A 15,151-nucleotide genomic window follows, 5' to 3' on the forward strand; every position below is an offset into this window, starting at 1 on the left:
ATTGTAGTGCCTTAGGTCTTCTCCCCTTACAGTGAAGCGGCCTCCACTTGATTCCTTAATGATTTCTACATGCTATAGGGAGAGGACCTTTCTAATGGTGAACACTTGAGGTAATTGAGATGGAATGGTTGGAAGATGGGGTGGGGTTGGTGGATGGTGGGCTGATATCACCTTGTCTCCAAGGGAAAAACCCTCTGTAGGAATATTTTTATTTCTCCACCCCCTTGGTAATTTCTTGACAACTCTTTCCTCTTCTTTTAGTGGTGCTCCCAGGAGTATTGTGTCAGGAAGTTCCTTGTTAGCTGCTCCTCTCAACTCTTGTGGCTTCGGCTCTTCCTTGAACTCCATTGGTTGCTTTATCTCTTGAGCTTCTTGTTTAGCCATCAAGGAAAGCTCTAGATGCTGGCCCTGTGGTTCATTGCTGTTCTCTTTCAGGGGGTTCTCAATGTACTCTTCCTTTAATTCCTTGCTCTCTTGCTCAGATTCATGCACGGGCTTGAAGGCCTGGAAAGTGAGCTGCTCATCATGTATTCTCAGTATCAACTCTCCTTGTTCTACATCAATGAGAGCTCGACCAGTAGCTAGAAATGGTCTCCCCAGAATAATGGGATGGAGGTAACTTTCCTCTATGTCCAGAACAACAAAATCAGTGGGGAGGAAGTAGTTTCCTACTTTCACCAATACATTTTCAACTACTCCTTTGGCTTGCTTCTGATTTTTATCTGCCAATTGGATGATTACATCTGTGGATCTTAGCTCATTGATTTGCAACTTCTTCATACGGGATAGAGTTATCACATTTATGCTAGCCCCTAAGTCACAGATTCCTCTGTCAACTTTTGTCTCTCCTATGGCACATGGAATATGAAAGCTCCCTCGATCTTTTTTCTTCATGAGTATATCTTTCTTGATGAGGGCACTACATTCCTTATTCATTATCACTGTTTGTCCCCTTTTAAGGTTCCTTTCTTGGTCAATAATTTTTTCATGCATTTGATGTATGTAGGCATCTGTTGGAGAATTTTGATGAAGGGATATTGACACTGAGTGATGCAAACATGTCTAGGAATCTTGAATATGACCTGTCTTTCTCACTTTCCTTGAGTCTCTGTGGAAAAGGTGCTTGTGGCACAAAAGGCTTGAGGGATTCTTTCTCTTTTTGTTCCTTCCTCTGTTCAGGGCTAGCCATTTCTTCTATCTCCCTTACATTCTTCCTTGACTCTCCTTCATCATGCTCTGAGTGTCTAGAGAATTCTTCCTTCAGACCTTCTTCACTACTTAGATTGATTGACTTACATTCTTCCCACCTTACCTTCTTCATTTCCCCTCTTGGATTTTTCTCAGTATCACTTGGGAAACTATTAGTGGACTTTGGAGCCTATTGTGAAAGATGTCCTACCTGAGATTCGAGATTTTTAAGAACCTCCCCTCGGCTTTTTATACTACCTCTCACCTCTTCCCAGAATTTTTTCATGTCTTCACACTCCTTGCTAAGGTTTGCAAGCATAGCTTCCATCCTGGCCATTCTGTCATCATCATGTGGTGATGGTTGGTTGGGATTAGGGTGTTGAGAGTGGTTGTTGTGGCTTTGGTATGGTGGCTGTGAGTGAGTGTTTTGTGTGGTCTGGTATGGTTTTTGGTTGGAGTTTTGGTGAGTGGAGTTGTTATACTGGTTTGGGTTATGGGGTCTGTGATCTTGGCCTTGATTTTGTTAGTTTCTAAACCCAAAATTTGGGTGGTTCCTCCAACCAAAGTTATAGGTTTTAGAGTAAAGATCATTAGCTGGCCTAGATGAGTTTCCAAGGTAATTAGCTTCCTCCCAATTAACTCCTTCTTCTGTCTCCAACTCTTCTTAGGGTGATGGTTGAGTGTGAATAACTGCAGCCTAAGTCTTCTCTATTTTCTTGGTCAATTCAGCTAGTTGCTTGGTGATCATCTTATTCTGGGCCAGGATTGCATCCATATGGTTTAATTCCAAGACTCCTCTGTTGTTGCTCCTATCTGAGGCATAAAAATACTCATTATCAGCCACTGTCTCTATAACATCAATGGCTTCTTCAATGGTCTTCTTCTTGTTTAGGGAGCCTCTAGATGAGTGGTCTACAGCCTTCCTTGATTCACAATTCAACCCTTTATAAAAGATATGGATTTGCACCCACTCATTAAACATATCAAGGGGGCATTTCTTTGTCAAGTCTTTGAATCTCTCCCAGGCTTCAAAAAGAGTTTCACCATCTTGCTGTCTGAATGTTTGCACTTCAGTTCTTAGCCTGTTTACTCTTTGTGGAGGGTAGAACCTTGTCAAGAATCTATTCATTACATCTTCCCAGGTGGTCAAGCTTTCCTTTGAAACTGACTCCAGCCATTTTGATGCTTTGTCCCTCAAAGAAAATGAAAACAGTAGCAATCTATAGGTGTCAGAATGACCACCATTAGATTTAATCGTGTCACACATCCTTTGGAATTTAGTGAGATGCTCATTAGGATCCTCTTGTGCACTTTCCCCAAAAGAACAGTTGTTTTGGACAAGAGTTATGAGCTGAGGTTTCAATTCGAAATTATTAGCATGGATAGTTGCCCTTTGAATGCTGCTACCACAATTTCTTAGATTTGGATTGATGTATGATCTCAGAACTCTCCTCTCTTGTCCAGCAGGGTTAGCTCCACCTCTTCTGGCATGATTGTTCACCTCTCCTTCATGAAGGTTTTCTGATGAGCGGATAATTTATACGCTTTTTGGCATTATTTTTACATAGTTTTCAGTATAATTTAGTTAGTTTTTAGTATATTTTTATTAGTTTTTAATTAAAATTCACATTTCTAGACTTTACTATGAGTTTGTGTATTTTTCTATGATTTCAGGTAATTTCTGGCTGAAATTGAGGGACTTGAGCAAAAATCAGATTCAGAGGTTGAAGAAGGACTGCAGATGCTGCTAGATTCTGACCTCCCTGCACTCAAAGTAGATTTTCTGGAGCTACAGAACTCCAAATGGTGCTCTCTCAATTGCGTTGGAAAATAGACATCCAGGGCTTTCTAGAAATATATAATAGTCCATACTTTATCTGAGTTTAGACGACGCAAACTGGCGTTCAACACCAGTTCTATGTTGCATTCTGGAGTTAAGCGCCAGAAAGAGGTTGCAAAGTGGAGTTAAACGCCAGAAACAGGTTACAAACTGGCGTTCAACTCCAAGAGAAGCCTCTACACGTGTAAAGCTCAATGCTCAGCCCAAGCACATACCAAGTGGGCCCCGGAAGTGGATTTCTGCATCATTTACTCATTTCTGTAAACCCTAGTAACTAGTTCAGCATAAATAGGACTTTTTACTATTGTATTTACATCTTTGGATTATCTTTTGATCCTTTGATCACGTTTTGGGGGCTGGCCATTCGGCCATGCCTGGACCTTATCACTTATGTATTTTCAACGGTAGAGTTTCTACACTCCATAGATTAAGGTGTGGAGCTCTGCTGTTCTTCATGAATTAATACAAAGTACTACTGTTTTTCTATTCAATTCAAGCTTATTCCTTCTCTAAGATATCCATTCGCACCCAAGAACATGATGAATGCGATGATTATGTGACTATCATCATCATTCTCACCTATGAACGCGTGCCTGACAAACCCTTCCGTTCTACATGCAAACAAGCTAGAATGAGCATCTCTTAGATATCTAATACAGAGGACCGAGTCCAAGATATTAGAATCTTCGTGGTATAAGTTAGAACCCATGGATGGCCATTCTTGAGATCTGGAAAGTCTAAACCTTGTCTGTGATATTCCGAGTAGGATCTGGGAAGGGATGGCTGTGACGAGATTCAAACTCGCGAGTGCTGGGCGTAGTGACAGACGCAAAAGGATAGTAAATCCTATTCCAGTATGATCGAGAACCGACAGATGATTAGCCATGCAGTGACAGCGCATTGGACCTTTTTCACAGAGAGGATGGGATGTAGCCATTGACAACGGTGATGCCCTACATAAAGCTTGCCATGGAAAGGAGTAGGAATGATTGGATGAAGACAGCAGAAAAGCAGAGGTTCAGAGGAACGAAAGGCATCTCTATACGCTTATCTGAAATTCTCACCAATGAATTACATAAGTACCTCTATCCTAGTTTATATTTCAATTATGTTTTGATTATCAAATCTCCATAACTATCTGAATCCGCCTGACTGAGATTTACATGGTGACCATAGCTTGCTTCAAGTCGACAATCTCCGTGGGATCGACCCTTACTCACGTAAGGTTTATTACTTGGACGACCCAGTGCACTTGCTGGTTAGTTGTGTGGAATTGTGACAAAGTGTGATTCACGTTTGAGAGCACCAAGCCATTGGCGCCATTATTGAAGATCACGATTTCGCGCACCATTTTCCATATCATCCTCCATGGTTATATCAAAGTATTCCTCCTCTTCTTCTGCACCAACAACTCTCTTTCCTCTTGCTTCCCTCCTTAATCTCAGGAAGGTTCTTTTCGGTTCACTATCAAATGAGGTTGAAATTTCCTTTCTCCTACCTGTCATACAATGAACGAGTACAAGAAACAACAAGTGCAGAGTTCACTAAACAGAGTATAGTTAGCTTGGTTAGAGCAATTTATCAAATAGTTAGTAAGTTAGCTTGCTGGAAAGTAAAGAAGTAAAAGAAATTGAAAGCAAATAACCAAAAATTGCAGCAAATGAAAATGAACAGCTGAAATTAAAATTCAATAAATTAAACGAAAAGAAAAGTGCTCAATCTAGTTATCCTTCAATTAAGTAATTGTCAATACAAAACCAATCCCCGGCAACGGCACCATAAACTTGATGCGCGGGAACTTGCCTCTCAACAAATTTCCTTCCGGCAAGTGCACCGGATTGTCGTCAAGTAAAAACTCACTGTAGAATGAGGTCGAATCCCACAGGGATTGGTAGATTGAGCAATGTTAATTGGAGAATTGCAGAAAGTAAAATTGGCGGGAAACTTAAATTGCAAGAAAGTAAATGGCAAAAATTAAATTGCAGGAAATTAAATGACCGAATCTTAAATTGCTGGAAAGTAAAAGGGAATGGGGAATTAGCATGAAATTTAAGGAGCAGAATATAAAAGAATGGGTAGATCAGAGATGGGGATTCATTGGGTTTTAGGATATATTGAATTCTCCGGATCAAATTATTTTCATCTCTTCCTCAATCAATGCATTCATTGACATTGCTTGGCAATCTTAGATGATTGGATCCCAATGTCTTGGCTCACCAATCTCTCTAAGCATAAACAATTGCCTAATGTCTTGATTTAATTATTCATGGAAAGAGTTGAAGTTCGGTCACTGACTATACCACACAAATTTATAGATCAAAGTATTTGTAGGATTACATGTCACTATATCCATCCAACCCCCAATCTAATCCAATGTGAGAAAGCAATTCTAGCGTGAACTCTTCATTCCTCTCTCGAGGCTCCGAAGAATTCCAGTTATGGATAGTGTCTCTCTCAAGACAACTATCCAATTGAATTAAGACCAAAAGCTTTTTAACAAAATCAAGAAAAAAGAGAGAAGAAGAAGATGTAAACTACTATTGATCCATTGAATTACAATAGAGCTCCCTAACCCAACAAAAGGGGTTTAGTTGTTCATAGCTCTTAAAATGGAGAATCGAATTGAAAGATACATTGCAAAGGAAAATGAACAGAAGGTAAAATGTGCAGTACAGTAAAAGTAAAATAAAAATGGAAAAAGTGTTAAAAAAGTCCTTTCTAACTCAAATTCTAAGCTATTTATACACTCTCTTCCATTGATCTTCAATCTCTGAATTGGGCTTTTGGCCTTGGTGGAATTGGGTTGAATTGGCTCCAATTGGGTTCCCTTGCTGTTGAGAAGAGATTGGTTTGAATTACAGAGTCTGATGCTTTACGTTGGAGTCAACGTTTGATGGCCAACGTTGACTCAAACGCCACTCAGAGGAAAACCAGAAAAACCATATCCTTTGTTGTCATTGGCGTTTGACTCAATGTTGAAGTGCCAATTTTTTGCTATCCACGCGTACGTGTGCTTTGGGCATTTGCGCACAAGGGGCAAAAATTCTCATCCACGCGTACGCGTGCTTCACGCGTGCGCGTGGATACGAAGATTTCATTTTATAGATTCAAAACCATGCAGGGGACGTTGGCTTCAGCGTTGGACCTCCAACGTTCCCTCCAACGTTGGCGTTTTCATGCGTGCGCGTACTCCACGCTTACGCATGAATCGCCCTTTTTCTCATCCACGCGTACGCATCATTGACGCGTACGCGTCGATTCAAGTTTTTCAAATTCAAAGTCTGGGCTCTTTATTGCGGACGTTGGAGGCTAGCGTTTGAGGCAATGTTGGACTCCAACGTTCATGTAATGATGCATACGCATGACCCATGCGTATGCGTGGGTGGTCCATTTTGCCATTCCACGCTTGCGCGTGACTCACGCTTGCACGTTGGATGTCCAATGCTACCTCTAACGTGAGCATCCGCACACTTTACAGAGAGTTGCTCTGTTTCTCTTCCAACGTTGCTTCCTCTTCATCTTTTCCAAGCTCCTTCTTAAACCTTCCTCCATGCTTTTTTTTACCTATCATCAACCACTAAATGCATCAAAGCGTTGCTAAAGTTTTGAGAATTCTTATCATCTTAGCATAAAAGTAATTATAACATAATTCTCATGAAATTGCATCAAATTAATCATGTTTGAATAAATCTAGGCCTACATGAATTTTTAACCCAATTGCTTACTTATAGCTCAAGAAAGTGCATAAAACCTATTAAAAACAAAGAAAAAGGATAGTGAAACTAGCCTAAGATGCCATGGCATCACCTTGTCAGCAGCTTGAATCTCTCCCAAGCTTCATAAAGGGTCTCACCATCTTTCTGTCTGAAAGTCTAAACCTCTACCCTCAGCTTAGTCTGCTTCTGTGGTTGGAAAAATCTAGTCAGAAATCCAGTGACCACCTTGTCCCAAGTATCCAGACTCTCCTTGGATTGAGAATCTAACCAGTGCTTTGCTTTATCCCTCACAGCAAATAGGAAGAGCATGAGTTTGTACACCTCAGGATTCACTCCATTGGTCTTCACAATATCACAAATCTGCAGGAAATCAGAGATAAATCGATTTGGGTCTTCATGAGAAAGTCAATGATACTAGCAATTTTGTCGCACAAGAGTGACAAGTTGATGCTTCAATTCAAAATTGTTTGCAACTATAGGGGCACCACAATACTTTTTTCATAAAAATCTATATTGGGAGCAGTGTAAGAGCCAAGCACTCTTCTAGACTGCTCATTCTTATTCAGATTTGCCATATTGGCATTCACATCATGATTGTGGTCCATAGTGGACTTTGCAGCTTCCCTTTCAAAAGTTTCACTAGCTTTGTACAGTCTAGCGTATTGCAAACGCCGCCTCAAAGTCCCTTCAGGTTTAGGATCAAAGTCTATAAGAGGTTCCTTGACCTTATTCCTGCTCATAAACAGACGGAAGACAAAAAAAGATAGGACTCTCTACGTCAGAGTGTAAAAAATTCCCAGCGAGGTAACCAGCATAAAATAATAAAATAAAAACACTTACTATTTAGTGCCAAAATTTTTGAAAATAATGATCAAAAAGCAAGATAAAAATTTCAAAATTTTTAAGGAGAATTAAACAGAAAAATTAAAATAAAATTAATTAGGTAACACCAAACTTAGTTTCAGAAATTAAGGAAAATAAAGCTAGAAAAATTCGAAAATTAAGGTGCAAAAATCAAATAAATTTAAACCGAAAGCGCCTAATCTAAACAATCAAACAACTAATAGTTGTCAATCACAGTCAATCCCCGACAACGGTGCCAAAAACTTGGTGCAGAATTTATAACCCATAAACTAACCGGCAAGTGCACTGGGTCGTACCAAGTAGTACCTCAGGTGAATGAGGGTCGATCCCACGAAGATTGATGGATCAAGCAATAATGGTCAAGTGATTTGCTTAGTTAGACAAATAGAAAGTAGTGTTTGGGTCTCAATTGCATTAATAGTAAATCAGAGAATCAGAAAGTAAACAGTAAATAAGTTGTGAAATATATATGGAGAAACAGTTAAGGCTTCAGAGATATCTATCTTTCAGATTGACTTTTCTTACCAACTATTTTAATCATTCAAGATTCCATTCATGGAAAACTATATGTGACTAAACCCTAATTCCTGAGACCTTTTTAGTCTCCTCTAAACTTCATCAACTGCCAATTCCTTGGTCACTTAATTCCAATTAGAGGGTGAAGTTTACTTCTAGTTATATGCCACAAAAACCCTAATTACCTAAATATAAGAGGATTATATGTCACGTATCCCATTAAGTCCAGATAATTAGAAATTTAGGAGAAATTATTTTCAAGCTATTGTTCAAGTAAAGAGCTTTTCCTAGTTATACAAGAACTCAATTAGAACAAGGGTGATGAGCGGATAATTTATACGCTTTTTGACATTGTTTTTAGTATGTTTTTAGTAGGATCTAGTAACTTTTAGGGATGTTTTCATTAGTTTTTATGTTAAATTCACATTTCTGGACTTTACTATGAGTTTGTGTGTTTTTCTGTGATTTCAGGTATTTTCTGGCTGAAATTGAGGAACTTGAGCAAAAATCAGATTCAGAGGTTGAAGAAGGACTGCTGATGCTGTTGGATTCTGACCTCCCTGCACTCAAAGTGGATTTTCTGGAGCTACAGAACTCAAAATGGCGCGCTTCCAATTGCGTTAGAAAGTAGAAATCCAGGGCTTTCCATCAATGTATAATAGTCCATACTTTGGCCGAGTTTAGACGACGTAAAAGGGCGTTGAACGCCAGTTCTACGCTGCTGTCTGAAGTTAAACGCCAGAAACAAGTCACAAACCAGAGTTGAACGCCAGAAATACGTTACAACCTGGCGTTCAACTCCAGAAAGAGCCTCTGCACGTGTAACATTCAAGTTCAGCCCAAGCACACACCAAGTGGGCCCTGGAAGTGGATTTATGCATCAATTACTTACTTCTGTAAACCCTAGTAGCTAGTTTATTATAAATAGGACTTTTTACTATTGTATTAGACATCTTTTGATCATTTTTAGATCTCTAGACCTCCATGGGAGGCTGGCCACTCGGCCATGCTTACCCTCTATCACTTATATATTTTCATACGGTAGAGTTTCTGCACTCCATAGATTAAGGTGTGGAGCTCTGCTGTTCCACAAAGATTAATGCAAAGTACTACTGTTTTCTATTCCATTCAACTTATTCCGCTTCTAAAATATTCATTCGCACTTCAACCTGAATGTGATGAACGTGACAATCATCATCATTCCTTATGAACGCGTGCCTGACAACCACTTCCGTTCTACATTAGATTGAATGAGTATCTCTTAGATCTCTTAATCAGAATCTTCGTGGTATAAGCTAGATTGATGGCGGCATTCATGAGAGTCTGGAAAGTCTAAACCTTGTCCGTGGTATTCCGAGTAGGACTCTGGGATTGAATGACTGTGACGAACTCCAAACTCGCGAGTACTGGGCGTAGTGACAGACGCAAAAGGATAGTAAATCCTATTCCAGTATGATCGAGAACCTCCAAGATGATTAGCCATACAGTGACAGCACATCGGACCATTTTCATAGAGAGGAATAGGATGCAACCAATGACAAGGGTGATGCCTCCAGACGATTAGCCGTGCTGTGACAGAGCATTTGGACCATTTTCCCGAGAGAGATCGAAAGTAGCCATTAGCACCGGTGACATCCTTACATAAAGCCAGCAATAGAAAGGAGTAAGACTGATTGGATGAAGGCAGCAGGAAAGCGGAGGTTCAGAGGAACGATTGCATCTCCATACGCTTATCTGAAATTCTCACCAATGATTTACATAAGTATTTCTATCCTTCTTTTATTACTACATTTCGAAAACTACATAACTATTTTATATCCGCCTGACTGAGATTTACAAGGTGACCATAGCTTGCTTCATACCAACAATCTCCGTGGGATTCGACCCTTACTCACGTAAAGTATTACTTGGACGACCCAGTGCACTTGCTGGTTAGTTATGCGAAGTTGTGAAGATATGTTTAGACCAAGGTTCTGTGCATCCGTTTTTGGTGCCATTGCCAGGGAATCAATTTCAAATAATAATTCACAACCAGAGTAACAATTTCGCATACCAAGTTTTTGGCGCCGTTGCCGGGGATTGTTCGAGTTTGGACAACTGACGGTTCATCTTGTTGCTCAGATTGGGTAACTTTCTTTTCGTTTTCTTTTCAAAAAAAGTTTTCAAAAATTTTTCAAAAAAATCTTTCAAAAATTTCTCTTTTGTTTTCGAAAAAAAAAAATGTTTTCAAAAATATATTTTTCTTCAGAATTTTTAAGAATGAATTCTAGAGTTTCATGAAGCATGTTGAAGCCTGGCTGGCTGTAAAGCCATATCCAAACTCCTTTGGGATTGGTCTTCAACTAATCACCTCAATGGATGTAATTCCATTCTAAAGCTTGGCTGGCTATTAAGCCATGCCTGACCCCTTGATTAGAGCTTTAGACTAAAGAGCACAAGATTCCTGGAATTCATATTAAAAATTTTGGAATCCTTATTTTTCCTTTTTCAAATTTATTTTCGAAAAATATAAAATAAAAATACAAAAAAACCATAAAATCATAAAAATAAAAAATATTTCATGTTTCTTGTTTGAGTCTTGAGTCAAATTGTAAGTTTGGTGTCAATTGCATGTGCATCTTGCATTTTTCGAAAAAAAAATCATGCATTCATAGTGTTCTTCATGATCTTCAAGTTGTTCTTGGTAAGTCTTCTTGTTTGATCTTTGCATTTGCATGTTTTGTGTCTTTTCTTGTTTTTCATATGCATTTTTGAATTCTTAATGTCTAAGCATTAAAGAATTCTAAGTTTGGTGTCTTGCATGTTTTCTTTGCATTAAAAATTTTTTAAAAATGTGTTCTTGATGTTCATCATGATCTTCATAGTGTTCTTGGTGTTCATCTTGACATTCATAGCATTCTTGCATGCATTCATTATTTTGATCCATAACTTTCATGCATTGCATCATTTTTCTTGTTTTTCTCTCTCATCATAAAAATTCAAAAATCAAAAAAATATCTTTCCCTTTTTCTCACTTAAAATTTCGAAATTTGTTTCTTATCTTTTTCAAAACCACCTAACTAAGTCTCTCTCTCTCTCTAATTTTCAAAAATATCTTTCCTCTTTTTCAAAATTCTTTTTTTATTTAACTAATTATTTTATTTTTTTATTTGAATTTTCGAAAAAACTACTAACCTTTTTCAAAATTATTTTTCAAAAATTACTAACTCTTTTTCAAAAATTATTTTCGAAAATACTCTCCCTCTCTCATCTTATTCTATTTATTTATTCATCTACTAACATCTCTTCCTCACATCACTCACCAAATTCGAATCCCGTCTTCTATCTGTGTTCGAATTTTTTTCTTCTTTTCTTCTTCTACTAACAATAAGGAACCTCTTTACTGCGACATAGAGGATTCCTCTTCTTTTCTTTTTCTCTTCTCTTTCTTATGAGCAGGGACAAAGAAAAAGGCATTCTTGTTGAAGCTGATCCAGAACCTGAAAGGACTCTGAAGAGGAAACTAAGAGAAGCTAAATTACAACAATCCAGAGACAACCTTATTGAAAATTTCGAACAAGTAAAGGAGATGGCAGCCGAACCCAACAACAATAATGCAAGGAGGATGCTTGGTGACTTTACTGCACCTAATTCCAATTTACATGGCAGAAGCATCTCCATTCCTGCCATTGGAGCAAACAACTTTGAGCTGAAACCTCAGCTAGTTTCTCTGATGCAGCAGAACTGCAAGTTTCATGGACTTCCATCTGAAGATCCTTTTCAGTTCTTAACTGAATTCTTGCAGATATGTGATACTGTTAAGACTAATGGAATAGATCCTGAAGTCTACAGGCTCATGCTTTTCCCTTTTGCTGTAAGAGACAGAGCTAGAGTGTGGTTGGATTCTCAACCTAGAGATAGCCTGAACTCTTGGGATAAGCTGGTTATGGCTTTCTTAGCCAAGTTCTTTCCTCCTCAAAAGCTGAGCAAGCTTAGAGCTGATGTTCAAACCTTCAGACAAAAAGAAGGTGAATCCCTCTATGAAGCTTGGGAAAGATACAAGCAGCTGACCAAAAAGTGTCCTTCTGACATGCTTTCAGAATGGACCATCCTGGATATATTCTATGATGGTCTATCTGAGCTATCAAAGATGTCATTGGATACTTCTGCAGGTGGATCCATTCACCTAAAGAAAACGCCTGCAGAAGCTCAAGAACTCATTGACATGGTTGCTAATAACCAGTTCATGTACACTTCTGAGAGGAATCCTGTGAGCAATAGGACGCCTCAGAAGAATGGAGTTCTTGAAGTTGATACTCTAAATGCCATATTGGCTCAGAACAAAATATTGACTCAGCAAGTCAATATGATTTCTCAGAGTCTGAAAGGAATGCAAGCTGCATCCAACAGTACTCAAGAGGCTTCTTATGAAGAAGAAGCTTAAGATCCTAAGAACCCTGCAACAGCAGAGGTAAATTACATGGGTGAACCATATGGAAACACCTATAATCCATCATGGAGAAATCATCCAAATCTCTCATGGAAGGATCAAAGGCCTCAACAAGGCTTTAATAATGGTGGAAGAAACAGGTTTAACAATAATAAACCTTTTCCATTATCCACTCAGCAACAGACAGAGAACTCTGAACAAATTACCTCTAATTTAGCAAACTTAGTAAGTTTCATGAATGAAACAAGGTCTTCCATTAGAAATTTGGAAGCACAAGTGGGCCAGCTGAGTAAAAAAATCACTGAAATCCCTCCTAGTACTCTCCCAACATGGAGAGGAAGCATAAAAAGCTTCTCTCAAAGCAGAGTCAACCAAAGCCCCCAGAGTCAAATCTAAGTTTGGTTTTGGGAGGCCATAACCAAACTCTAAGTTTGGTGTCAAACCCCCATATCCAAACTCTAAGTTTGGTGTTGGGAGGTCTCAATAGAAATCTGCACCTCTGTGAGGCTCCATGAGAGCCCACTGTCAAGCTATTGACATTAAAGAAGCGCTTGTTGGGAGGCAACCCAATGTTTAATTATCTAATTTTATTTTTGTTTTATTAGGTTCATGATCATGTGGAGTCACAAAATAAATATAAAAATTGAAAACGGAATCAAAAATAGTAGAAGAAAAATCACACCTTGGAGGAAGACCTTACTGGCGTTTAAACGCCAGTAAGAAGCATGTTTTGGGCGTTCAACGCCAGAACAGAGCATGGTTCTGGCGCTGAACACCAGAAATGGGCAGCATCTGGGCGTTTGAACGCCAGAAATGCACCCTGGAGGAGATCTGGCGCTGAACGCCCAGAACAAGCATGGTTCTGGCGTTCAACGCCAGAAATAGGCTACAAATGGGCGTTCAACGCCCAGAACAAGCACCAACCTGGCGCTGAACGCCCAGAGTTTTATGCAAGGGCATTTTACATGCCTAATTTGGTGCAAGGTTGTAAATCCTTGAACACTTCAGGATCTGTGGACCCCACAGAATCACCTCAGGATCTGTGGACCCCACAGGATCCCCACCTACCTCCACTCACTTCTTCTCACCCCTCTTTCACACAATCCCATAAACACACTTCCCCAAAACCCTTCACCAATCACCTCAATCTCTCTTCCCCATCACCTCTTCACCACTCACATCCATCACCATGAGATCCCGGAGATGCCTCAAATGCATTTTCCTCCACAAAACTATTGGGAGCAAATCAACACCTCCCTAGGAGAACTAAGCTCCAACATGGGACAATTAAGGGTGGAACATCAAGAGCACTCCATCATCCTTCATAAAATTAGAGAAGATCAAAAAGCAATGAGGGAGGAGCAACAAAGACAAGGAAGAGACATAGAAGAGCTCAAGGACATCATTGGTTTCTCAAGAAGGAAATGCCACCATCACTAAGGTGGATTCATTCCTTGTTCCTATTTCTTCTGTTTTTCGTTTTCTATGTTTTGTGCTTATCTATGTTTGTGTATTATTGCGTGATCATTAGTAGTTAGTAACTATGTCTTAAAGTTATGAATGTCCTATGAATCCATCACCTCACTTAAATGAAAACTATTTTAATTCAAAAGAACAAGAAGTACATGAGTTTTGAATTTATCCTTGAACTAGTTTAATTATATTGATGTGGTGACAATGCTTCTTGTTTTCTGAATGTATGCTTGAACAGTTCATATGTCTTTTGAAATTGTTGTTTAAGAATGTTAAATATGTTGGCTCTTGAAAGAATGATGACTAGGAGACATGTTATTTGATAATCTGAAAAATCATAAAAATGATTCTTGAAGCAAGAAAAAGCAGCAAAGAACAATGCTTGCAGAAAAAAATAATAATAGGAAAAAAAATAGAAAGAAAAAGCAAGCAGAAAAAGCCAAAAGCTCTTAAAACCAAGAGGCAAGAGCAAAAAGCCAATAACCCTTAAAACCAAAAGGCAAGGGCAAATAAAAAGGATCCCAGGGCTTTGAGCATCAGTGGATAGGAGGGCCTAAAGGAATAAAATCCTGGTCTAAGCGGCTAAACCAAGTTGTCCCTAACCATGTGCTTGTGTAGCTTGCTTCATACCAACAATCTCCGTGGGATTCGACCCTTACTCACGTAAGGTATTACTTGGACGACCCAGTGCACTTGCTGGTTAGTTATGCGAAGTTGTGAAGACATGTTTAGGCCAAGGTTCTGTGCATCCATTTTTGGTGCCATTGCCAGGGAATCAATTTCAAATAATAATTCACAACCAGAGTAACAATTTCGCATACCAAGTTTTTATAACTCTTTTTCAAAAACTATTTTCGAAAATTACTAACTCTTTTTCAAAAACTATTTTCGAAAATCCTCTCCCTCTCTCATCTTATTCTATTTATTTATTCATCTACTAACATCTCTTCCTCACATCACTCACCAAATTCGAACCCCGTCTTCTATCTGTGTTAGAATTTTTTTCTTCTTTTCTTCTTCTACTAACAATAAGGAACCTCTTTACTGTGACATAGAGGATTCCTCTTCTTTTCTTTTTTTCTTCTCTTTCTTATGAGCAGGGAAAAAGAAAAAGGCATTCTTGTT

This window comes from Arachis ipaensis, chromosome B01 (assembly GCF_000816755.2).
Source record: "Arachis ipaensis cultivar K30076 chromosome B01, Araip1.1, whole genome shotgun sequence".
In the NCBI taxonomy this organism is placed as follows: Eukaryota; Viridiplantae; Streptophyta; class Magnoliopsida; order Fabales; family Fabaceae; genus Arachis; species Arachis ipaensis.